The sequence below is a fragment of the Tamandua tetradactyla genome, chromosome 9 (assembly GCF_023851605.1).
Source record: "Tamandua tetradactyla isolate mTamTet1 chromosome 9, mTamTet1.pri, whole genome shotgun sequence".
Lineage (NCBI taxonomy): Eukaryota > Metazoa > Chordata > Mammalia > Pilosa > Myrmecophagidae > Tamandua > Tamandua tetradactyla.
In genome coordinates this window covers 48,106,324-48,133,622 of record NC_135335.1, presented here as the reverse complement: position 1 = coordinate 48,133,622, position 27,299 = coordinate 48,106,324, and the positions used below count along the sequence as shown (strand labels likewise).

The following is a 27,299-nucleotide window of genomic DNA, read 5'->3' as shown; positions in this document are numbered from 1 at the left end:
TGGGCTTCGTTACTTGATTTCCCCCTCTACTTGTTCATTACTATTGTATAGACATGCTACAGATTTTTGAATGTTGATCTTGAAACCTGCTACTTTGCTGTACTCATTTATTACCTGTAGTAGTTTTATTGTGGATTTTTCTCAGTTTTCGACGTATAGCATCATATTGTCTGCAAACAGTGATAGTTTTACTTCTTCCTTTCCAATTTTGATGCCTTGTATTTCTTTTTATTGTGTAATTGCTCTGGCTAGAACCTCCAACACAATGTTGAATAATAGTTGTGATAATGGACATCCTTGTCTTGTTCCTGATCTTAGGGGGAAAGTTTTCAATTTTTCCCCATTGAGGATGATATTAACTGTGGGTTTTTCATATATTTCCTCTCTCATTTTAAGGAAGTTCCCTTGTATTCCTATCTTTTGAAGTGTTTTCAACAGGAAAGGATGTTGAATCTTGTCAAATGCCTTCTCTGCATCAATTGAAATGATCATGTGATTTTTATGCTTTGATTTGTTGATATGGTGTATTACATTAATTGATTTTCTTATGTTGAACCATCCTTGCATACCTGGGATGAATCCTACTTGGTCATGATGTTTAATTCTTTTAATGTGTTGCTGGATACAATTTGCTAGAATTTTATTGAGGATTTTTGCATCTATATTCATTAGAGAGATTGGTCTGTAGTTTTCTTTTTTTGTAACATCTTTGCCTGGTTTTGGTTTGAGGGTGATGTTAGCTTCATAGAATGAATTACGTAGTTTTTCCTCTACTTCGATTGTTTTTAAGAGTTTGAGGAGAGTTGGTACTAATTATTCCTGGAATGTTTGATAGCATTCACATGTGAAGTCGTCTGGTCCTGGACTTTTCTTTTTAGGAAGCTTTTGAATGACTAATTCAGTTTCCTTACTTGTGATTGGTTTGTTGAGGTCATCTATGTCTTCCTGAGTCAAAGTTGGTTGTTCATGTCTTTCCAGGAACCCGTCCATTTCATCTAAATTGTTATATTTATTAGCGTAAAGTTGTTCATAGTATCCTGTTATTACCTCCTTTATTTCTGTGAGGTCAGTAGTTATGTCTCCTCTTCCATTTCTGAACTTATTCATTTGCATCCTCTCTCTTCTTTTTGTCCATCTTGCTAAGGGCCCATCAATCTTATTGGTTTTCTCATAGAACCAACTTCTGGTCTTATTGATTTTCGCTATTGTTTTCATGTTTTCAATTTCATTTATTTCTGCTCTAATCTTTGTTATTTCTTTCCTTTTGCTTGCTTTGGGATTAGTTTGCTGTGCTTTCTCCAGTTCTTCCAAGTGGACAGTTAATTCCTGCATTTTTACCTTTTCTTCCTTTCTGATATAGGCATTTAGGGCAATAAATTTCCCTCTTAGCACTGCCTTTGCTGCATCCCATAAGTTTTGATATGTTGTGTTTTCATTTTCATTCGCCTTGAGGTATTTGCTAATTTCTCTTCCAATTTGTTCTTTCACGCACTCGTTGGTTAAGAGTGTGTTGTTGAGCCTCCATGTATTTGTGAATTTTCTGGCACTCGGCCTATTATTGATTTCCAACTTCATTCCTTTATGATCCGAGAAAGAGTTGTGTATGATTTCAATCTTTTTAAATTTGTTAAGACTTGCTTTGTGACCCAGCATATGGTCTATCTTTGAGAATGATCCATGAGCACTTGAGAAAAAAGTGTATCTTGCTGTTGTGGGATGTAATGTCCTATAAATGTCTGTTAAGTCTAGCTCATTTATAGTAATATTCAGATTCTCTATTTCTTTATTGATCCTCTGTCTAGATGTTCTGTCCATTGATGAGAGTGGGGATTGAAGTCTCCAACTATTATGGTATATGAGTCTATTTCCCTTTTCAGTGTTTGCAGTGTTTTCCTCACGTATTTTGGGGTATTCTGGTTCGATGCATAAATATTTATGATTGTTATGTTTCCTTGTTTAATTGTTCCTTTTATTAGTAGATAGTGTCCTTCTTTGTCTCTTTTAACTGTTTTACATTTGAAGTCTAACTTGTTGGATGTTAGTATAGCCACTCCTGCTCTTTTCTGGTTGTTATTTGCATGAAATATCTTTTTCCAACCTTTCACTTTCAACCTATGTTTATCTTTAGGTCTAAGATGTGTTTCCTGTAGACAGCATATAGAAGGATCCTGTTTTTTAATCCATTCTGCCAATCTATGTCTTTGGATTGGGGAATTCATTCCATTAATATTTAGTGTTATTACTGTTTGGATAATACTTTCCTCTAACATTTTGCCTTTTGTATTATATATATCATATCTGATTTTCCTTCTTTCTACACTCTTCTCCATACCTCTCTCTTCTGTCTTTTTGTATCTGACTCTAGTGCTCCCTTTAGTATTTCTTGCAGAACTGGTTTCTTGGTCACAAATTCTCTCAGTGACTTTTTGTCTGAGAATGTTTTAATTTCTCCCTCATTTTTGAAGGACAATTTTGCTGGATAAAGGAGTCTTGGTTGGCAGGTTTTCTCTTTTAGTAATTTAAATATATCATCCCACTGTCTTCTAGCTTCCATGGTTTCTGCTGAGAGATCTACACAAAGTCTTATTGGGTTTCCCTGGTATGTGATGGATTGTTTTTCTCTTGCTGCTTTCAAGATCCTCTCTTTCTCTTTGACCTCTGACATTCTAACGAGTAAGTGTCTTGTAGAACACCTATTTGGGTCTAATCTCTTTGGGGTGCGCTTCACATCTTGGATCTGTAATTTTAGGTCTTTCATAAGAGTTGGGAAATTTTCAGTGATAATTTCTTCCATTAGTTTTTCTCCTCCTTTTCCCTTCTCTTCTCCTTCTGGGACACCCACAACACGTATATTTGTGCGGTTCATATTGTCCTTCAGTTCCCTGATACCCTGTTCAAATTTTTCCATTCTCTTCCCGATAGTTTCTGTTTCTTTTCGGAATTCAAATGTTCCATCCTCCAAATCACTAATTCTGTCTTCTGTCTCTTTAAATCTATCATTGTAGGTATTCATTGTTTTTTCTCTCTTTTCTTCTTTATCCTTCCCTTCCATAAGTTCTGTGATTTGTTTTTTCAGTTTTTCTATTTCTTCTTTTTGTTCAGCCCATGTCTTCTTCATGTCCTCCCTCAATTTATCGATTTCGTTTTTGAAGAGGTTTTCCATTTCTGTTCGTATATTCAGCATTCGTTGTCTCAGCTCCTGTATCTCATTTCAACTATTGGTTTGTTCCTTTGAGTGGGCCATATTTTCAATCTTCTGAGCGTGGACCATTATTTTCTCCTGGCGTCTGGGCATTTCGTCAGATTTCCCTGGGTGTCGGACCCAACAGATTGTAAGATTTTCCTGTGAAATCTCTGAGTTCTGTTTTACTTATCCTGCCCAGTAGCTGGCGCTCGTGGCACACGTTTGTCTCACGTGTTTGGAAGGGATCCCCCCGGTCACCTTTCTCCGCGGCTTGGTCATTTCCGATCCAATTCTCTCAGTTGGTCCGGGGGGCCGCGCCTGGTGGGGGCACCAGGCTCCACAGCTTGAGGGGACCCTGTGACTCCTATTATTTCTGCCCCTATTGCCTTTTGGTTGGACCCAGTCCCTGCCACTTTCGGAAATTCCCTCCTCTCCCTGGAGGGGTGCTGGTCGCCGGACTCCGCGGCCCTGGGAACTCACCACCGGACCAGGAAGCCGCTCATGGGGGAGGGGCACTGCTCGCCGGTCACCGCGACCTGGGGACTCACCACCGGACCAGAAAGCCACCCATGGTGGAGGGGCGCCGGTTACCGTCCACCGTTGCTTGGGTAGCCCTCTGATCCGAGACTCGTAGCTGGTCCAGTAAGCCGCCCTCAAAAGAGGGGCGCCAGCCACCAGCGCTTGGGAAACTTGCCTCTCCGAAACTCTCAGCTGGCCTGGGAAGGAGGGAGGGAGGTGCTCCGACCGCCAGCTGCCACGTCTTGGGGAGTCGGGCACCGCTCGGGGATCTCACTGCAGCAGAGTATCGCAGTCAGTCTAGCCAGTCCAGACTGGGGCACGCTGTGTGTCCATTCCCTACTGTGTCTCCGGGAGCTGTTCTGCACTGTTTCTGTTCACCTAGTAGTTGCTCTGGAGGAGGAACTAAGACCCAAAGCTGATCTAAGGCCCTCCTGACCCTGAAACAAGCTGTCCTGCCCAGGGACCACCAGGTAATCAGGATGGGCACCCACTGCAGAGCTGACCAAGGGAGGTCTAGGGGGATCACCAACCTCCATCTTTAAAGGTGGATATATTTTTATAGGGCAACCTCACAAAACAGTGTGTGCAGTATATATACTATATTAGTATATAAATTATTCTACCTTCATACAGTGGAGAGGTATTCAGTTAAATAGCAGTGATATTGATGCTTTCCAGTTGATATGGGAAAATGTCCAAAATATATTGAATAAAAATCAGGCTGTTGAGATGAAGATATTATTCCAGTTAGAAACCATATTTGAACCTATTGGCATATGGAAACATGCCATGTGTACCCATACAGGCCAGACATTCAGATAGTACCCCCTGAGCGCAGTTTGGGGCTGATGGTCTTAAACAAGGCTCTGGGATTTGGTCAAACAGAAATGTGTCACGAGTAGGTGGATGATAAGGGAGCTAGAAAAGCCATGGGAACTTTGCGTCACAATTGCAGATATGAGACATCCACCTTGAGGATGGTGTTCGTTTGGCCTCACACTGAAATTCAAAGATGCAGCTCTTCAGAGTTGAAGTGTACTACCTCGTTTGAGGGCCTCAGCTCACTGTCCCTCCCTCCGTTCCTCAGCCCTCTCAGAAAGTGGTGAATGAGCTGATACAGTTCTCCAAGGCTACCCTGGAAAAGATTGAGAAGGCCCATTCATAGGGTCTGTAACATGAGGTAAGAATTCACTTTTTAAAGAGCATAGCTTTGCAGAGGAGGGTGAAAAGGTCCCTAGCAAGGAATGGGGCTGAGGGTGATGATAATAAGCAACTGAGCAGACCTTTTATCTGGAAGATGGCCACTGGATGAGACCCTGACTTTTCTTGCCTTTAACCTTTAGCACCACTTGGTGGTGGGTTCTAGTGACTGTTCAAGCCCCCCGATCTGGGTCAGAGAAAAGCAGAGGAAAATCCAGTGGGAGTAGCAGTCGCAGGATTTGGGCGTTGTTGGATAATATGGAAAGTCGACGTCAGAAGCACAAATTAGGAGTGGTAGGAAGTGGGAGTGCTCCACTGGCCCCACATACCAGCTTTCCTCTTGTCTTCATTTCTTCCTTGTTTCCTTTCAGACCAGCCTCATCAGGGTATGTGTAGGGCCAGGTTCCCTGGCATGAACTTTCTCAAGTGCCTCGGGGAAAGTCTCAGAGCACAACTAGTTTTGAGTCGTGTGAATTGGAAGGAATTGTGTGACATGTAGGTCATTAGAGTGGCTGGGAAAGAAGAGGAAAACCTAGAGACCATTTTGTAGGTTGCTACTTAGCCTGTGAATCAGAAGAAAGCCTTACTCTGAGCTGGTTGGGTCCGGCCCATCTTGTATCTCAGCAGGGCCAGTGCTTCCTGGGAACCTCCCTCTCTGCTGATGTGTCTTCTACACTTCCAGCAGGACATGACTGTCACACTTCACTGTGCATATGGGGCACCCAAGGCTTGCATAAACTATGGAGTCCAGGATCCCTCCACGAGTATTTGTTTTCTATTGGTCTAGGGTAGGGCCCAGATGTCAGTGTTTTTAAAATGCTCCCCAGAAGATTCCAGAGAGCAGCCCGGGTAGTGAATCACTCATGTGGTGGTTAAGAACACAGACAGTGGAGCCTAGCTACTGGGTTTAGATCCTCGTCCCCATTGCTCACTGCGTGTGTTTTGGTGTTTTCATCAGATAAAAAGGAGACATTAGTAGTGCCCACCTCATTGCCCTGTGGTGAGAATAAGAGTATAAACCACCTATTCTTCTCCTTTGCAGTAGTTATGTTTTATAAAGTCTCTGCCAACACTGAATTAGTAAATTAGTAAATCCCAACTCATAGTCCCTATGGTTCCTACAAGCCTTTTGGCCCAAAGTTTTGTCAACTGATCAATACCTAATCTGATTTTATGTGTTTTTTTTTATTTTAAGACACCTTATTTAGTACATATTGATTATTCACACTGAGGGCATGGCCAAGACCTTCTCTAACACAGGTATTTTCTCTGAAAGCAGATTGCCACCTCTTGTGCTTGGGAACACTCGACAACACTTTAGCCTTATGCTGAGGGCCATTTTGAAGAGTGAATTTACCAACAAAAGATGTGGTATGAAAACACTGCAGAAAGGATACTTGTTTACCATATGAAATCTGAAACAAGGAGGCAGAGCATTACCACATTTGATTTCGGCTGAGATGAGCCCATTGGGCAAGTCAAATTTATTGCTTCTCCTCACTTCATATTCGTGAATGCTTACAAATGACCACGAAGGCACTGGGAGTATTGGTTTGTACAGGTACAGTTAAGTTATAGGATGCAGGAAAATTTCCAGATATAGAACATGCCAAATAATCATGAGTGACTGTATATGATTTTCTTAGCTCCCTGCTACCTTATCACTCTGCCACACCAGCCATGTCTTCCTCACTTTTGCCACTTACATCCCTACATCTTAGGGCCATTCTGTTATTCTGATCATTCTGCCATCAATTTCTGCAGTCATAAAGAAATGGGTGTTTGATAGCCTCAGGATGCACATTGAACATGTTCTCAGGGGCAACAGTCATTGTGGACTCTGTATCTCTCTCCAGATTTTGAATTTATGCAGGGAATCGCTACCAATGAGGAGCCAGTACTTGCTGACAACAATGCCTACCTGCTGCCAATGTTAAACATTGTTTCAGAGCTCCTCTCTTACCTGCAGGTCTTTGGGGTTGCCTGGGAATATGCCTGGAGCTTGGTGGATGGCTACATTTAGGTGACAGTCCTGGGCTCCGCCATCTCCTGAAAGTGCATCACTTCCTGAAAGACACACATGTTGCCAGCCCTGCCTCCTGCACCCCCAGCAGGCATCAGTAATCAATCATGTTTCTCCTTATGACTGAACAGTGATGACCAAATGATCAGAGTTGCTATTGTAGGTGAAAATTACTTGTCATCTGTGGTGTTTCCCAAACCTTCCAACCCATTGATCACTTGGGCAGAAAGTTCTGCTTTTGATTTTCTTAAGGCATAGTACAGCTTGATTTTTATTTTACCACCTCAGTCTTTATTGTCTATCTTTCTTTCTGATTTCATTTTTGCTCCCAGGTCTCCTCCCTCAGTCATTCTCACATTCAGCTTCCTTCAGTGTTCTAACATTATTGTATTACAGTTAGGTAGTATTGTGCTATCCATTTCTGAATTTTTACAGTCATTCCTGTTGCACAGTCTGTATCCTTTCAGCTCCAGTTACCCAATATCTACTGTATTTCTAGCTCCTAATTGTCTCTGTTGCCAGTGGAAATTCTCCAAGTCCATTCACTAATGTTAGTTCATATCAGTGAGACTATTCAGTATTTGTCCTTTTGTTTCTGGCTAATCTCACTCAGCATAATGTCCTTCAGGTCCATCCATGTTATTACATGCTTCATGACTTTATTCTGTCTTATAGCTGCATAATATTCCATCATATGTACATACCACAGCTTGCTTAGCCACTCATCTGTTGATGGACATTTGGCTGTTTCCATCTCTTGGCAATTGTAAGTAATGCTGCTATAAATATTTGTATGCAAAGGTCCATTTGTGTTCTTACCCTCATGTTCTCTGAGTGGATACCTAACGATGGTACTGCTGGATCATATGGCAATTCTATACTTAACTTCCTGAGGAATTGCCATACTGTCTTACACAGCGGTTGTACCATTTGACATTCCCACTAACAGTGGGTAAGTGTGCCTCTTTTTCCACATCCACTCCAGCACTTGTCTTTTTTTTGTTACTGATAATGGCCATTCTGGTGGATGTGAGAGGATATCTCATTGTGGTTTTGATTTGCATTTCCCTAATAGCCAGGGAAGTTGAGCATCTGTTCATGTGGGTTCTGAATTTGTTTTTCCTCTTCTGAGATGTGTCTGTTCATGTCTTTTGCCCAGTTTGTAATTGAGTTGTCCATCTTTTCGTTGTTGAGCTGAACAATCTCTTTATATATTCTGGATACTAGACCTTTATCCAATATATCATTTCCAAATGTTGTCTCCCATTGGGTAGGCTGTCTTTTTACTTTCTCAATGGAGAACTTTGATGCATAAAAGTGTTTAATTATGAGGAGTTTCCATTTATTTATTTATTTCTTCAATGCTTGTGCTTTGGGTTAAGATCTAGGAAACCCCCTCCTGTTTTGAGGTTGATAAGATATTTCCCTGCATTTTCTTCTAAAAGTTTTATGGTATTAGATCTAATGTTTAGGTCTTTGATCCATTTTGTGTGAATTTTTGTATAGGGTGTGAGATATGGATCCATTTTCATTCTTTTGCATGTGGATATCCAGTTCCATAGGCACCATTTGTTGGAGAGACTGTTCTGTCCCAGGTGGGTTGGCTTGGGATAATAGTCCATAGATTAGAGGGTCTATATCTGAACACTCTATTTGATTCCATTGGTCAGTATATCTATCTTTATGCCTGTACCATGCTGTTTTGACCACTGTAGCTTCATAATATGCCTTAAAGTCAGATAGCATGAGGCTTCCAGCTTCATTTTTTTTCTCGGGATATTTTTTAGCTATTCAGGGCACCCAGCCCCTCCAGATAAATTTGTATATTGGGTTTTCCATTTCTGAAAAGTAAGTTTTTGCGATTTTAATTGGTATTGCATTGGATCTGTAAATCAGTTTAGGTAGAATTCACACCTTAATTACATTTAGTCTTCCAATCCATGAACACAGTATGCCCTTCATTTTTATATGGCTTCTGGGATTTCTTTTGACAATTTCTTGTAGTTTTCTTTGTGTAAGTCTTTTTTATCTTTAGTTAAGTTTATTCCTAAATATTTTATTCTTTGATTTCAATTGTATATGGAATTTTTTCTCAATTTACCCCTCAGATTGTTAATTACTAGTGTATAGAAACAATACAGATTTTTGAGTGGTGGTCTTGTAACCTGCCACTTTGCTGTACTCATTTATTAGCTCTAGTAGTTTTTCTGTGGATTTTTCAGGGTTTTTGACATATAGTATCATATCTGCAAACAATGAGAGTTTTACTTCTTCCTTTCCAATTTTGATGCGTTGTGTTTCTTTTCCTTGTCTAACTGCTCTGGCTTGAAGTTCCAACACAATGTTGAGTAACAGTGGTGATAGTGGACATTCTTGTCTTGTTCCTGATCTTAGGTGGAAAATTTTCAGTTTTTCCACATTGAGGATGATATTAGCTGTGGGTTTTTCATATATTCCCTTTATTATGTTGATGAAGTTCCCTTCTATTCCTACCCTTTGAAGTGTTTTCAACAAGAAGGATGTTGAATTTTGTCAAATGCCTTTTCTGCCTCAATCGAGATGATCGTGTCGTTCCTCTGCTTTGATTTGTTGATATGGAATATTACATTAATTGTTTTTCTTATGTTGAACCATCCTTGCATACCTGTGATGAATCCTACTTGTTCATGGTGTATAATTTTTTTAATGTGCTGCTGGATTCAATTGGCAAGAATTTTGTTGAGGATTTTTGCATCTCTACTCATTAGAGAGATTGGTCTGTAGTTTTCTTTTCTTGTAATATCTTTGTCTGGCTTTGGTATGAGGGTGATATTGGTTTCATAGAATGAGTTAGGTAGCTTTCCCTCCTCTTCAATTTTTTTGAAGAGTTTGAGCAGGACTGGTACTAATTCTTTCTGGAATGTTTGGTAGAATTCACATGTGAAGCCGTCTAGTCCTGAACTTTTCTTTTTGGGGAGCTTCTTAATGACTGATTCAATTCCTTTCCTTTTGATTGGTTTGTTGAAGTTGTCCGTTTATTCTTGAGTCAATGTTGGTTGTTCATTCCTTACTAGGAAGCTGTCCAATTCAACTACATTGTCTAGTTTATTAGCATAAAGTTGTTCATAGTATCCTCTCATTACTTTCTTTATTTCTGTGGGGTCAGTGGTTATGTCTTCTCTGCCATTTCTGATTTTATTTATTTGCATCCTCTCTTCTTCATTTTGTCACCCTCACTAGGGATCCATCAATCTTACTGATTTTCTTATAGAACCAACCTCTGGTTTTGTTGATTTTCTTGATTGTTTTCATGTTCTCAATTTCATTTATTTCTGCTCTCATCTTCATTATTTCTTTTCTTTTGCTTGCTTTGGGGTTAATTTGCTGTTCTTTCTCTAGTTCTTCCAAGTGGACAGTTAATTCCTCGATTTTTGCTCCTTCTTCTTCTGTTTTTTTCCTTACACATGGGCAGGCACTGGGAATCGAACCCGGGTCCTCTGGCATTCCAGGCAAGCGTTCTTGCCAGCTGAGCCACCGTGGCCCGCCCTCCTTCTTCTTTTTTGATATAGGCATTTATGGCAATTAATTTCCCACTTAGCACTGCTTTTGCTGCCTCCCATAAATTTTGATATATTGTGTTTTCATTTTCATTTTCCTCGAGATATTTACTAATTTCTCTTGTAATTTCTTCCTTGACCCACTGGTTGTTTAAGAGTGTGTTGTTGAGCCACCATATATTTGTGAGTTTGCTGGCACTCTGCCTATTATTGATTTCCAGCTTCATTCCTTTATGATCTGGGAAAGTGTTTTGAATGATTTCAGTCTTTTGAAATGTATTGAGACTCTCTTTGTGACCCAGCATATGGTCTATCCTTGAGAATGTTCCATGAGCACTTGAGAAAAAGGTGTATCCTGTTGTTGTGGGGTGTAATGTTCTATATATGTCTGTTAAGTCTAGTTCATTTATTGTGGCATTCAAATTGTCTGGTTTTTTTAAATTTTTTTATTAATCAAAAAAAGAAAGGAAATTAACACAACATTTAGAAATCATTCCATTCTACACATGCACTCAGTAATTCTTAGTATCATCACATAGATGTATGATCATCATTTCTTAGTACATTTGCATCGATTTAGGAAAAGAACTAGCAAAACAGCAGAAAAATACATAGAATCTTTGGGTCTAAGATGTGTTTCCTGTAGACAACTTATAGAAGGATCCCCTTTTTTAATCCATTCTGCCAGTCTATGCCATTTGATTGGGGAATTCAGTCCATTAACATTTAGTGTTATTACTGTTTGGATAATATTTTCCTCTACCCTTTTGGATTTTGTATTATATATATCATATCTGATTTTCCTTCTTTCTGCACTTTACTCCATACCTCTCTCTTTTGTCTTTTCGTATCTGACTCTAGTGCTCCCTTTAGTATTTCTTGCAGAGCTGGTCTCTTGGTCACAAATACTCTCAGTGACTTTTTGTCTGAGAATGTTTTAATTTCTCCCTCATTTTTGAAGGACAAGTTGGCTGGATATAGGAGTCTTGGTTGGCAGTTTTTCTCTTTTAGTAATTTAAATATATCATCCCACTGTCTTCTAGCTTCCATGGTTTCTGCTGAGAAATCTACACATAGTCTTATTGGATTTCCGTGGTATGTGACGGATTGTTTTTCTCTTGCTGCTTTCAAGATCCTCTCTTTCTCTTTGACCTCTGACATTCTAACTAGTAAGTGTCTTGGAGAACGCCTATTTGGGTCTATTCTCTATGGGGTGCACTGCACTTCTTGGATCTGTAAATTTAGGTCTTTCATAAGAGTTGGGAAATTTTCAGTGATAATTTCTTCCATTAGTTTTTCTCCTCCTTTTCCCTTCTCTTCTCCTTCTGGGACACCCACAACACGTATATTTGTGCGCATCATATTGTCATTCAGTTCCCTGATCCCCTGCTCAAGTTTTTCCATTCCTTTCCTATAGTTTCTGTTTCTTTTTGCTATTCAGATGTTCCATCCTCCAGTTCACTAATTGTAGCTTCTGTCTCTTTAGATCTACCATTGTAGGTATCCATTGTTTTTTCCATTTTTTCTTCTTTGTCCTTCACTCCCATAAGTTCTGTGATTTGTTTTTTCAGATTTTCTATTTCTTCTTTTTGTTCAGCCCATGTCTTCTTCATGTCCTCCCACAATTTATTGATTTGGTTTTTGAAAAGTTTTTTCCATTTCTCTTCGTATATTCAGCATTAGTTGTCTCAGCTCCTGTATCTCATTTGAACTATTGGTTTGTTCCTTTGACTGGGCCATATCTTCAATTTTCCGAGCGTCATCCATTTTTTTCTGCTGGTGTCTGTGCATTTGATCAGATTTCCCTGGGTGTGGGACCCGGCTGGTTGAAAGGTTTTTCTGTGAAATCTCTGGGCTCTGTTTTTCTTTTCCTGCCCAATAGGTGGCTCTCTTGGCGCTCGTCTGTCTGCGGGTCCCACCAGTAAAAGATGCTGTGGCTCCTTTAACTTGCCAATCCGAATCTCGCAGTCGACCCGGAAAACCGCGCGTGGAGGTGGGTCGCCGGCCGCCGCGGCTTGGGCGAGTGCCGGTCCAAATTGCCCAGCTGGCCCGAGACGCCAAGCGTGGTGGAAGAGCCCCGCTATCCAACGTTCCCAGTCAGACCCGGGAGCCACGTGCGTGGAGGGGACCCCAGTCGCCAGCCACCCCGGCCGGGAAAACGCATGCCCCTCGGGTATCTCACCGCAGCGGATTCTCCCTGCCCGTTCAGCCGTTCAAGAATGGGGTACGCTGTCTTTTTGGTCTCTGTCGTGGCTCCGGGAGCTGTTTCGTATTGTTTCTGTTTCTTTAGTTGCTTTTCTGGAGGAGGAACTAAGACCCGTGCGTCTTACTAAGCCACCATCTTCTCCGGAAGTCCTGTCTGTTTCTTTATTGATCCTCTGTCTAGATGTTCTTCTGTCCATTGATGAGAGTGGGGAATTGAAGTCTCCAACTATTATGGTAGATGTGTCTATTTCTCTTTTCAGTGTTTTCAATGTTTGCCTCATTTATTTTGGAGCATTCTGGCTCAGTGCATAAATATTTATGATTGTTCTGTCTTGTTGAATTGTTCCTTTTATTAATACATCATGTCCTTCTTTTTCTCTGTTAACTGTTTTATATTTGAAGTCTAATTTGTTGGATATTAGTATAGCTACTCCTGCTCTTTTCTGATTATTATTTGCATGGAATATCTTTTCCCAACCTTTCACTTTCAACCTATGTTTATCCTTGGGTCTAAGATGTGTTTCCTGTAGACAGCCTACAGATGGGTCCTGTTTTTTAATCCATTCTGCCAGTCAGTTTCTTTCTTTTGGGAAGTTTAATCCATTAACATTTAGTGTTATTACTGTCCAGGCAGTACTTTCGTCTAGCATTTTGCCTGTTGGATTTTATGTGTCATGTCTAATTTTTCTTCTTTTTACCTTTACTGATTGTCTTCATTTCTAATCTCTTCTCCACGCCTCTCTCTCCTGTCTTTTCTTATCTGTTTCCAGTGCTCCCTTTAATATTTTTTTGCAGAGCTTGTCTCTTGGTCACAAATTCTCTCAGTGAATTTTTGTCTGAAAATGTTTTAATTTCCCCATTATTTTTGAAGGACAGTTTTGTTGGATATAGAATTCTTGGTTGGCAGTTTTTCTCTTTTAGTATCTTAAATATATCATCCCCCTGTCTTCTTGCCCCTGTGGTTTATGCTGAGAAATCTAAGCATTGTCTTTTGGACTTCCCTTGTATGTGATGGATTGTTTTTCTCTTGCTTCTTTCAAAATTCTCTCTTTCTCTTTAATGTCTGACATTCTGATTAGTAAATGTCTTGGAGTACATCTATTTGGATCTGTTCTCTTTGGCGTACCCTGCACTTCTTGGAACCTCAAAGTCTTTTATAAGGATTGGGAAATTTTCAGTGACAATTTCCTCCATTAATTTTTTTCCTCCTTTTCCCTTCTCTTCTCCTTCTGGGACACCCATAGCATGTATCTTCATGCACCTCATGTTGTCGTTCAGTTCCCTGAGTCCCTGCTCCTATTTTTCCATTCTTTTCCCTATATTTTCTTTTGCTTATCAGGTTTCAGATGTCACGTCGTCCAGTTCATTAATCCTATCTTCTGCTTCTTGAAATCTGACATTGTAGGTTTCCAATGTTTTTTTCATCTCTTCTACTGTACCTTTCATTCCCATAAGTTCTTTGATTTGTTTTTTCAGACTTTTGATTTCTTCTTTTTGTTCATTTCTTGCCTTCTTTCTATCCTCCCTCAATTTATTGATTTGATTTTTTATTTGGTTTTCCATTTCTGTTCAAACATTCTAAATTAATTGTTTCAGCTCCTGTATCTCATTTGAATTGTTGGTTTGTTCCTTTGACTGGGCCATTTCTTCAATTTTCCTAGTATGATTTTTTACTTTTTGCTGGCATTTACTTTGCTGGCATTAATTACGTTAATTTCTTTATTCTGCAGATTGTTTTCACTTTTTTTTCCTATGATCTTCTTGCTGGATGACTTTGTTGTCTATCTGTTCTTTGACATTCAGTTCAGCTTATTATAGTTCTCTAGCTTAGGTTTTGTTTAATAGATCAGAATTTTTCAGTTTTCATTTTTTGTTTCTTGCCCTGCCTATATGGTGCCTTTACCCTACCCCTTAAGAGGGTCTACTTAGGTATTATACACCCCAGTCAGACATTCCCAGACCAAACTGTTCTCCTCTCAGGTCAAAAGAGTCAACTACGTCAGTTTTCCCTGAGGGTGCATCCCCGCAGATTAAAAGACTTTCCTATGAAGTCTCTGGACTCTGCGTTTTTCCTCTCCTGCTCAGTATGTGGCAGTTTTCTGCCTGTGGGTCCCACAAGCATAAGGTTATGCGGTACCTTTAGCTTCAGCAGACTCTCCCTGCTGTGGGCATGGTGGAGACAGAGGAGAGTTTGTAGGCTGGCTTTAATCACTTCCCTTTTCCAGACCCTGGGGTCTGAATTCCTTGAGGGAGGGATTCCACCTGAGCTGGGCCCCCACCCCTCTCTTGGAGAATGCACAGGCTCCAGATAAACTCTCAAACAAGCCTGTTTCTGCCTATGCCTGGGGCAGTGGAGCCCAAGAAGCCTTGCAACTGTATCCAAAGAGTAATCAATCCATAGAAACACAGCCACAAAAGAAAAAATGAAAAATCCTTTTCAGAGCAGAACCCCATTCCTCCGGTTTGCCAGTCAAGAGCTTAATTTGGTAAGTTGCTCTGTGTATCTCCATTCTCCATGTCCTATGTGCCCCCTCCTTTCCTGAAGGGCCCAGACCTTTTCAGATCCATAAACACCTGTCTTTTTTTCTTTTTTCTTTATCTGTCAGCCCTGCCCCCCTGTGCCAGGGCAAAAACCAGCGACCTCTGCTTTTACTCGAAGTTCAGGTGAGCTGAGGGCCTATTTTTAGTAGTCAGAATTTGTCAGTTAATTCCAAAATTGGCGTTTGGTTGTGCTCAGCCCCTGCTGCTTGTAAAGTCTCTTTTCTTTCCCTCTGGGAAGCAGCCTGTGGGGGTGGGGTGCCAGTTGCTGTGGCTTGGGGAACTCACAGTTCTGGGTGGACTCACAATGATGCACCTGTCCAGAGTAGAAAATATAATTCCTCCCTGGAAGGACTTTCAAGGTAGTTCCCCATTGCTCTTTGGCTTCCCATGCTCAGGTTCAGCATGCAGTTCTCCAAGAGGACTCGGCCCTTACCACCTTTCTGTGTCGGATGATTGGCAACTCTCCCCACATATGTGTGTCCATCTGTAAGATGTGGAAGCCGTTAGGGCTGGTGGAAGGGGCTGATGGTCTAATCCATGGGGGTGCTTTGTAGACTGTCAAATGCTGACCAGCTCTAAAGACAGTGGGTTTTGGTGTGATGATTTTTTGCTATGCCCCCACTGGAAGTTCCACCACCCCAACAATGCCCAACTGGATGTGGTTGGGATGAGAACTGTGTGGATCAGCTGGCATGCTGGATACAGTTGAGGTGAGGCATGGGATGATCTGCCTTCCCCATTCTCCTGGTGACACACGGATGCTCCCACCTGATTACCAAGGACCTGATGGCAAGTAGCATCTCAAGCCTTTGCTGTCTCATACCTGGCCTGAGCTCTCTGAAGTTTAGGTGGGCTCTGCTTTAGGAAGGTGGATAGATGACCAGTCGTATCTGAAGAGACTTAGAAATGTTTTAGCCCACTCCCCTTGTCTTCCATTTCAAGAAACTGAGGCCCAGGGAAGTGGAATACTTTGTGCATAGTCCCAGAAGGGGTTGATGGTAAGACTGAGACATGCACACTGAGTCTGTTGTACCAGGAAATCCCAAGCCTGAGTGAAGAAATCCTAAGCAGTAGTGTGTGTATGCTTGTATGTGTAGCACCCTAGTGTTACAAAGTATTCTGTGCCATGTAGAGTAGAGTTTGGGAGTAGAGGCCCCAGAATCAGACCACTGGGATCGATTGCCACTTCACCCCTTTCAAACTGTGTGGCTTTGCAAACTTTGAATGTTGTGGGCCCCTGTCTCCTTCTCAATAAATTGGGGAGAAATGATAGATATCAGTCCACCAATGAATTGATCATGCAAAGTACTCGGTAGACTGCTTGGCAAGTGGTGCATTTTCAATACCTACAAGTTTCTTTTGTGCTTCCAAGGGATGGTTTATTTGAGAGTGATAGGATTGTTCTCAGTCTGAGCAGTGTCGACAAAGAGGACAGACTTTAGTGTCAGAAAATATGCCATAGAATCATGGCTTCAGCAGTTGGGGTTAGTTTGACCTCAGATATGTCCTTTTACTTCTTTTGTCCACAGGTTCCCCATTTATAAACTGGAAATAGTGTAGTAGCACCACCAAACTGAGGATCACACAAGGGGCAGGAAATGGAGAAGCCTGACTTGATGCTTAGGATATTAAGCTTGTCAAAGGTGGACTTTTTCTGTCTCATTCATTGCTGTATCCCCAACTCCTATCCCTGGGGCTGCTCATCTTCCCTCTACCTTCCACTAGCTTCCATCTGTCTAATCTTAGGACTGGAATATTCAGGATTTGGTTGACTAGAATGAGTGATGTGGTAATTAGGTTCAGGTGTCACCTTGGCCATGTGAAGATGCCTAATTCTATTGCTGTGGACATGAGCCAATGGCATGTGAAGCTCATGTGTCACTGATTACATCTGCAGTTGGTGAGGAGGTATGCCTGCTGTAATGAGTGATGTTTGATTTAATTGGCTGAATGCTTAAATGAGAGAGTTCAGTGTAGCACAGCCCTAGCAGCTCAGCATACCTCATGTCAACACTCACAGCTCAGCCCAGACCATTGAGATGCAGGAACGAATCACCCTGGGGAAAGTTGTTGGAACCCGGAGACCTGGAAAGAAGGGCAGCAAAGATCGCCCTGTGCCTTCCTGTGTAAGGAAGAACCTCAGTTGAAAGTTAGCTGTCTTTCCTCTGAAGAACTACACATTTTTAGCTTAATAAATCCCCTTTTATTAAAAGCCAATCCATCTCTGGATTGATTTGTGTTGATTTGAATAACATATCTGTTCTCACCTCGTTATTCAACTATAAAGTGAAATTCATGCAGGAATGTCAGTTTATTGTACATGGGAGAAATGAGAAGGTCCAGTGAACCTTCTGTGTCTTCCTGAAAGAAATACACAAGCCCCCTTTTCCTAAAGCAAACTCCAGAACAAATGTGCATTTCAGTGTCAGTCATGTGGCCAGGAGCATCAGTACCTCTTAGTTCCCTGGCATTAGAAGTCAAAGATCCTCTCTGAGAGCTTTGCAACCACCTCAGAAATGTGGGCTTCTTTCAAAAATAACATATGCAAGGGCCACAGTTCATACCAGGGTCCTTCTTAGGATTCCACCTACACAAACTTTGTGGAAAAGTCAAAATTACAGGCAGTGAAAAGATCTAAGGATGCCACCCATTTGGGGGTTGTGCAGGATATATAAGTGCAGCACAGAGTACTGTTAGCGGAGTCGAAGTGTTTTGGAGGCCACTATATTGCTGAAGAAGTGGCATCATGCATCTGTCAAACCACAGAACTGTGTAGGCAGAGAGTGAACCTTAACATACACTATGGATTTCAATTAGTAAAATGTATCCTCCCTGGTTGCTTATAGTAAGATGTTAATGAAAGGAAATGCTGGGATTGGGAAAGGGTATATGGAAACACTGTACTTTCTCTGCAGTTCTTTTTTTGTAAAATTAGAAGTGCTGTATAAGAAAGCTTATTGCTTAAAACATGCCTGGACAGGTTCTTAGCGATTCAATTCCAACCTTCCAGTTGGTGGAGAACTTGAGGCTCATAGGGGCTAGGAGCTACCTTAGCTGTAGAAGAAATAATTTCTTGTGTGCAGTCCTTACTTCCACCCCTTACCCCCTCTCCACCCTCAGCTTTCTGAAAACAGTGCAGAAAGTGTTCCAAGAGCCCTGACCTAGCCTCAGAGAATGAGAGTGTTTTTACTTAATCAGAGAGTATTTGGTATGTGGGGCAGATAACTATGTATGGGATGCTGCTCTTTGACTGTGAGTGTGAGAGTGGTTTGGTACAAAGCCTCTGTTTACATACACCAAAGGATTCCATTCCCATCCCTGAGCATGTAAAATGAGTCTTGTGGACTTGCCTGGTTTGGCTCTGTGCGTTGTTTGTTCTCATTCTATATGTAATCTCCATGTAAGCTGTTGCATGCCATGGAGTGCTACCTGGAGTTGAGCTGCCGCCCTTTACATCCGCTTTATGTAATTTCCTTTATCTAAACTTACCTCCATCACCATTTGCAGTGTAGCTCCAGTTTTACCCAGATATTTTGAGGGACTCCGTAGTAAGGGTGGGAAACCCAGGGACCTGAGTCTGTGTTTCTGCAGCAGCATAGTAGAGTATACAGAGAATAAGTGAATGAGTGAATGATTGTATGAATGGCTGAGTTAGTGACTGTTAAAAATAGAGCAATCTCTATCTTTGCTTCCACAGAAATGGCTTTGATCATAGTATATTCCACTGAAGAGACTGTGGCCTTAATATATTTTTAACTAATGAAAGTTTAAAAGATGCGATGCATTTTTTTCTAATTTCAAGCAGTGTATCTGTACACTTACTTCTAACTCTTTGGATAGCATTTGACTAAACCCTCACTGACTCTGATTATACCTGAAAGGTCAGTCACATGCGCAAGATCTTCCTGAACAAGCAGCTTTGGACTCCCACCTGTCCATTGAGCTGCCTTGTTTGACTGCTCAGCTTTCCAGCCTCTCACTGGAGAGAAGCTCTGAGCATCAGTGGACTCAGACCCTCTGCTGCTGGTCCTCCCAGGCAGCTCCACATAAAGGGGCAGAATCAGAGCTCCCCAGAGGGCAGGGCCAGTCAGGGTGGTAGCTTGCCCATGACTCCTCGTTTGTAGCCATTCTGATGGCTGGTCCTATCAATGTGTACAGTTGCCCATGGGCCTGGGATGAAGAGCCTGGAGAGGCTCACCCTGGACCGAGAACACATTGCAGAAGATAAAATGTGGTAGGCACTGTGACAGGCTTTTCTGTAAAGAGAAGCCTGCCAAGGGAAATACCCTTTCAGCATGAAAATGTGGCTTGACAATGGGGCTCTGGAGTTTCCAACACACAGGACCACAGCCTACCCATCATGATTCCTAGCCTTGTGAGCATGTGGAGACTAGGTTCTGAGGCACCCACTGCATAGCTCTGGGTGACGGCAGGCTTGACAAAGTGCAGGGAGCACTAGGCATAGGGCAGGACAGGTGTTGATGGTGACAGACTTTGTTTCATGGGATCCTTTGGATAAGGGGTTTCTTGTATGATGAGAAATCTGAGGAGGTTGTAGTTGGTTTTGTGGTTACCATTGAGTTCAGGGATTTCCCACTGTCTGTGGCTGCAGTGGCCTGCATATGAGAAACTGAGGTTCATGAAGGAGTAGGTGTTTCCAAGGCCACATGCATAAGTCTTTTGACTCCAGATCATAATTCATTACTTGAAGATTTGACTGAAGTCCTCTTTGGCCTTAGAGTGACAGGTAGTGTGGTTTGAAAGGCTGGACCTTTAAATAAGGAATGGTGTTGAGAAGTGTCTGAAAGGGCCATGAATCACTGTGTAGGACATTTATGCACAGATGGTTTTTGACAGGTATGGAACCTAGGAGCTCAGAGCATGGAGTGGCCCAGAGGTCACTACATCCTCGGTCTGCAGCTCCTGGAGGCAGTAGAGGGTAGTTGTTAAGACATATCATTATAACAGTTAGCCTATCTCCAAATCCCAGCTTGCATCTTTCTTGAACAAATCACTTAGATGTCCCCTTCCTCTGTGTCCTCATCTGCAAAATGGGAGCTAATGTGTGTGCCAAACTGCTAGGGTTGTTAATATATGCAGATTAGCTCAGTGACGCTAGTATTTGCTTCATCTTCCAGATGGGTAAATAAAGGCTCTTATGCAAAGCTGTCCATCAAGTCAATAGCTGATCCAAAATCAGGGCTCAGATCCTATAGCTCCTTTCACCAGACTTTTCTGCTTCTCGCTTCATCCCCCTAAACCTAAACTTCCCTGCTGTAAAACAGATGTACGTAACCCACATACACACATTTGTGAGAAACACAGTATATGAAACAACAGTTCCAGGCACTGGACAAAAATCATGGAGGGCAGGGACCCATAAGGGAGGGACAAACACAAGGTCATTGCCCACAGCATGTGGCCTGGAGGCCATTTGCAGGTTTGGCACACCCAGGTTGGCCTGGAAGTGTCTTGAGGTCAGGACATGGGACTGGGATTCTGGGAAACAGATGTAGCTCCATTTGCAGGAAGAGGACAGAAGGGAGAAAGCTGCATAGAGCAGAAAGAGCTGCAAAGAGAGAATGTGGGCAAGCAACAGAGAGTGAACTTCAGGGCTCTGCAGAGGGCTCCCCTCAAGTCTTAGGCTCAGTCAAACCTAAGAGGTCAGTCAAGGCCTCAGAAGACCACAGGAGACAGTGATGGACAGCGTTGTCCACAGAGCTCACCTGGGAAGGAAGGAGGTCGTGTCTCCACCAGGAAAAAGAATAGAAGAAGCTCACAATTCAGGGAACCTTGGGGGAAGGCCTCTGTTGGTGGTGGGGGTAGGGGGGAGTCATTACCCCTGGACTAAAGCCTTCTCTTGGCCAACCTAATAAAGATTAAAAGCAAGACTCTGCAGCACCAGAGTGTACACAGAAATAAAGCTCATGAATCTTCTTTTGGGGGGGTGGGGTGATATGCATGGTCCAGGAATCAAATCTGGGTTTCTGGCAAGGAAGGGGAGCATTCTGTCTGAACCACCCATGCATCTCAAAGCTCATGAATCTTTAAAGGAACACATAAAGGGACGATGTTGAGTTATGCTGGCAGGGGAAGAGGGCTCAGTGCTATAGGAACTGAGAATTGGAGGATTTCTACATTTATGCTCATTATGAAATCAGGAAAATGGTCAAGACCCTTTAACTTGGCAATTGCAATTCTAGCATCTTCTCCTAAAATCGACTTGCACCTGCCTGTGAAGTCATCTATGCAGATTTTCACAACACTGTTGTTTGTAACCTCAAAAGACTAGAGACTCCTGCATGAGTGATAGAGGTTACATGAATCAGGGCATACCCATACGAGGGAACATAGTACAGCAGTGAGCAGGAATGAAGGTTACCTGTGCATGCTAACGAGGACCATTTTGAGTTCTAAATAACCTGCCAAGTGAAAAAAAACAAGGTACACATTGGAAAGTACAGAAGCCCTATTGGATTCAGTGACCACCAGCCTTGTGTCTGGATTTAGAGGCTCAGTAAATGCTATAAGCAGATTGCAGTTTGGTATGAAATAAAAAAGGTAAAATTTCTCAATGTATCTTATACTTAACATGTTGAACAGATATGTTTTTTAATTAATTTATTAATAAAAAAATTAACAACAAATGAACTAAAACATTCACCTGTGATCATTCCATTCTACATATATAATCAGTAACTCACAATATCATCACTTAGCTGCATAGCCATAATTTCTTCGAATGTTTGCATCAATTCAGAAAAAGAAATAAAAAGACAACAGAAAAAGAAAGAATACAAAAACAGAAAAAAAAAGATTATACATACCTTACCCCTTACCCCTTCCTTACATTGATCACTAGTATTTCAAACTAAATTTATTTTAACATTTGTTCCCCCTATTATTTATTTTTATTCCATATGTTCTACTCATCTGTTGACAAGGTAGATAAAAGGAGCATCAGACACAAGGTTTTCACAATCACACAGTCACATTGTGAAAGCTATATCATTATTCAATCATCATCAAGAAACATGGCTACTGGAACACAGCTCTACATTTTCAGGCAGTTCCCTCCAGCCTCTCCATTACATCTTGATTAACAAGGTGATATCTACTTAATGCATAAGCATAACCTCCAGGACAACCTCTCGACTCTGTTTGGAATCTCTCAACCATTGACACTTTGTCTTATTTCACTCTTCCCCCTTCTGGTCGAGAAGATTTTTTCAATCCCTTGATGCTGAGTCTCAGCCCATTCTAGGGTTTTCCTCAAGCCCTTGATGCTGAGTCTCAGCTCATTCTAGTATTTCTGCCCCATGTCACCAGGAAGTCATGTCCCATGTAGACAGGGGGAGAGTGGTGAGTTTGCCTGTTGTGTTGTCTGGAGAGAGAGGCCACATCTGAGTAACAAAAGAGGCTCCCTTGGGGGTGACTCTTAGGCCTAAATTTTAAGTAGACTTGACCTATCCTTTGCGGGGTTCAGTTTCATATGAACTAACCCCAAGACTGGGGGCTCAGCCTATAGCTGTGGTTGTCCACACTGCTTGTGAGAATATCAAAAATTCAACTTGGGGAAGTTGAATTTCTCCCCGTTCTCACCATTCCCCAAAGGGGACTTTGCAAATACTTTTCCACTCACTGATCAAATCACTCTGAGATTCATTGGGGCATCACTCTGGACAAACCAACAAAATCTCATGTCCTACCCACGATCCCAAGGACTTATGGTATTCAATCAAGCTATCTACATAAGTTGTATTAGGAAATGCACTAGTCAAAACATAAATTTTGTACCAAATGAACATTTTTTGCTTTAGTCTCACACATAAGTTGAAATTTTAAAATATTAATTACATCTATTTTCAGCACCCTGCAGTAATAACATTCCTCTATTCTTCCTCATGCACAAACATTTTTAAAATTTGTACATTTAGTCACTATTATTATACACTCCAGGCATTCCTAGATTATACCATTTCAATCTTTAACATCTATCTTTCTTTCTGATTTCATTTATGCCCCCAGCCCTCCTCTCTCTATCATTCTCACATGCAGATTCATTCAGTGTTTTAACATAATTGTATTACAGTTAGGTAGTATTGTGCTGTCCATTTCTGAGTTTTTATATTCAGCCCTGTTGCACAATCTGTATCCCTTCAGCTCCAATTACCCAATATCTTCCCCTATTTCTATCTCCTGATAGTCTCTGTTACCAACAAAATATTCCAAGTTTATTCACTAATGTCAGTTCATATCAGTGAGACCATACAGTATCTGTCCTTTTGTTTTTGGCTAATCTCAGCAAAATGTCCTCAAGGTCCATCCATGTTGTTACATACTTCATAACTTTATGCTGTCTTAAAGCTGCATAATATTCCATCATATGTATATACCACAGTTTGTTTAGCCATTCATCTGTTGATGGACATTTTGGCTGTTTCCATCTCTTTGCAACTGTAAATAATGCTGCTATAAACATTGGTGTGAAAATGTCCATTTGTGTCTTTACCGTTATGTCCTATATGGCAATTCTATATTCAGCTTTCTGAGGAACCACCAACCTGCTTTCCACAGCGGTTGCACCATTTGACATTCCCACCAACAGTGAATAAGTGTGCCTTTTTCTTCACATCCTCTCCAGCACTTGTCATTTTCTGTTTTGTTGATAATGGCCATTCTGGTGGGTGTGAGATGATATCTCATTATGGTTTTGATTTGCATTTCTCGAATGGCCAGGGAAGTTGAGCATCTCTTCATGTACCTTTTGGCCATTTATAGTTCCTCTTCTCAGAAGTGTCTATTCAAGTCTTTTTTTTCCATTTTGTAATTGGATTGGCTGTCTTTTTGTTGTTGAGTTGAACAATCTCTTTATAAATTCTGGATACTAGACCTTTATTTGATATGTCATTTCCAAATATTGTCTCCCATTGTTTAGGCTGTGTTTTTACTTTCTTGATGAAGTTGGAAGACTAAATATAGTTAAGATGTCAATTCTACCTAAATTGATTTATAGATTCAATGCAATATCAATCAAAATCCCAACAACTTACTTTTCAGAAATAGAAAAACCAGCAAGCAAATTTATCTGGAATGGTAGGGTGCCCTGAATTGCTAAAAGTGTCCTGAGGAAAAAAAAATGAAGCCAGAGGTCTCATGCTGCCTGACTTGAAGGCATGTTATGAAGCTACAGTGGTCAAAACAGTATGGTACTGGCATAAAGATAGATATATCGACCAATGGAATTGAATAGAGTGTTCAGATATAGACCCTCTCATCTATGAACAGATATGTTTTTAAATATATTGAAATAAATAAAATGTATCATTATGATCAATTTTTCCTATTTCCTATTTCTTTTTAATATTTTTAATAGTGGATCTTAGAAAATATAAAGTATATATGTGGTTCTCATCATATTTCTTTCTGGAAGTACTGGCATGGGGGTGCTACCATAAACCACACATATTTTTGCATTATGCATAAATAATTTCTGGAAGGATACCCAGGAAAGCAATACTGTTTAATTCTGAGATGACAAACAAAGGATCTGAGTGGGAAACATTTCTTTGTAATCTTTAAAAAATAAATATTTCCTTGTAATTTTTAAATAAAAGGTCATTAATCTCTGAATAATACTAAGAAAAATAAGAAAGATCGGTGCTGTACTAGTGCTTCATAGTGTGTAAAGCACATTTGCATCTAATATTCCCTTTGTTTCCATAAATCCTATAGAAACTCATGGCAGACATAATTACTTCAGTGTGACAGGAGTGGAAACCAAGGGGTAGAAGAGGAAGTGTCCTGTTGTGCTCACAGAGCAGAGGGTGTGAACATGGCCCAGCACGCAGGGCTCCTCACCACACATTCATTTTCCTTCCTGAGTCCCAAGCATGCTCTCCACCCATATCCACTGTGCCCACTCACCACCTTGCTTGCCCCTGGGTGTCATCAAATTCCAGCAGGTCAGTGAGGAGCAGCTGTGTCCTGACCATACCCACATTCCAGGGAATAGAAAGAAGAGAGAAGGAGCAATGCTGACTGCCATGAAGTACTGGGGCCCCTTCCTACCAAAAAAGAGTCTTCTCTTTGATGTCATCTTCCAGAGACCAACACTGTGCAAGCACAAGAGGAGGATGTAAGTGATTGAGAGATGGATATATAGACATAGAGACATCTCTCTCTCTCTCTCTCTCTCATCTATCCACACCAAGGGAGAGAGAGAGACAGACAGAGAGATCAAAAGAAAAATGCATTAGATCCCCAGATTCCTTGATGTGTTAGATTGAGGAGATGTAAGAAACCTATAGCCATCAGGCCTAATGTTCTCTGCTGCTTGTTTTTGTAAGTAACATTTATCTTGCAACAACTGCCACAGGTTTATTTGCTTATAGTCTCTCGCTGCCTATCTGCCACAATGGCAAGATTGAATATATTTCACTGAGAGCACATGGCTCCCAAAGTCTAAACTACTATATCTTGGATATTACAAAAAGGTTGGTGGTCCCTGGCACACAGTAGTACTGATATGCATACAGATGTGCAGTGATTCATAAGTCAGTGCACACAGATGGGCAGAAATCCATAAAGGCATGAGTAGAAAGCACCAGGAATACACAATAATGCATGAAGCAATCTTATGACATACACATGCACTATACCTATACCAAGACACATAGACAAACTTGGCCCCTAAACTCATATATAAAGAGTCGCATTGAGGAAGGGAGAAAGCCTAACACCACAAGGGTGCCTAATCCATTCAAGGCACAGTTCATGATGCAATCCTGCAGGGGCCTCAGCAGGCCGTTGGCTTAATGTGGAGGTTGATGGTTTCACCAGAAAACTGAAAGGAAAAATGGTGCATGAGTGATATATGAAAGATACAAATGTAGTACATAGAAAGACTCTGTAGGGACTCTACACTCTTTGTTGTCTTCTTTTTGGTAAAATTATGGGGAAATGAAATCTTACATTATTAATATCAGGTTTGAAAGCTATGGAAGATGTTTGAGGGAAATTTCTATCCCATGCCAAACTCTTTAACAAAGCCACCTGCTTATTTCTCCGCCCTGACAGTGGAAACCCATGAATTTCTACTTGGAAGTAGACAGACCCCCAAAGAATCATTGGAAATCTTATACGTTCAGGAATCCTTTGGTGTGGTCATGTCAGTGTTAATTGGACAACCCAGCAGGTGGCCCTGTTGGCCTTATAAAAGGCAAATTTCTCTGTCCATCTGGTCATTTAAGAATTTGCTCCTTAGGCAACAGACATGTGCCATAAGTGGAAGACATGCATGAAGTCGAATGGGTTCCCAGGGGCAGTCACCCCACCTATGAGAACTCACAGTGGCAAATTTCCTCTCACAGGGCTTAGGGAAGCATTTGTTCCAAGGGAGACCAGCCATTTGAAGTTGAGGGTGTAAAGTGTTCCCTCTCTGGAGGAGAGACAAAGAAGGGTCTTTGGAACTTGATGGGGGAATTGATTGGGAGGGGTCCTGTCTGTTCGGGAGATTATGTAGGGTTGGACAAAGTAGGGGGCTCTAGTGGATTTGTAGGGCACCCTACCAGGAACAGAAATTCCCAGGTTCAGGCCAGATTGCATGGGTCAGTGGCTCTGCCAGTTGAGCTATTCTCTGGGTGGGTCTTGTAGGAGCATCTGTGGGAGCATGCCAGGCCTCCCAGGCCTATGGAGAGTAGTGTAAATATCTGGGACCTGGGAGTTGGGATTGGAGGCTGGCAGTAGTTAGAGGAAAGCAAGCACCAGACAGTGGGCTCATGGTGTGCTTCTCCTCCCATTTGGAGCCTGGCATGATCAACTTTCCACCTGACTCCCAGACCAGAGTTGGGACAGCGACCACAGGCTTATTCTCTGGGGAATCAACCATGAGCAGGTTTTCCCCCAATACTTCCTGGGGGCCAAAGACATTGGTCTCTGTTTTTTATCTGTGAAGCCAGCCTAAACCCCAAGGGAGTAAGGATTCCCTAGTTTCTGAATGCAAGGGCTCACATACCACCAGGTAGGGATCCTGGTGAAGTCTGACCTTGATTTCTCAAATTTAGCAGATATGCTCTTGGGACAAGACTCC

At 41.5% G+C, this 27,299-nt stretch overlaps 1 long non-coding RNA gene across 8 annotated transcripts in view; it reads left to right on the top strand.

The window, feature by feature from the left end:
• The window catches only part of LOC143647096 (uncharacterized), a 190,719-nt gene that overhangs the window by 37,363 nt on the left and 126,057 nt on the right, over positions 1-27,299 (top strand). For 2 of the 8 annotated variants that reach the window (XR_013157841.1, XR_013157846.1), the window contains exon 6: positions 4,791-4,883. The exons of the other annotated variants lie outside the window; for them this stretch is intronic. This is a non-coding gene — a long non-coding RNA (uncharacterized LOC143647096). The remainder of the gene's footprint in view (positions 1-4,790; positions 4,884-27,299) is intronic. 8 annotated transcript variants of the gene reach the window in all.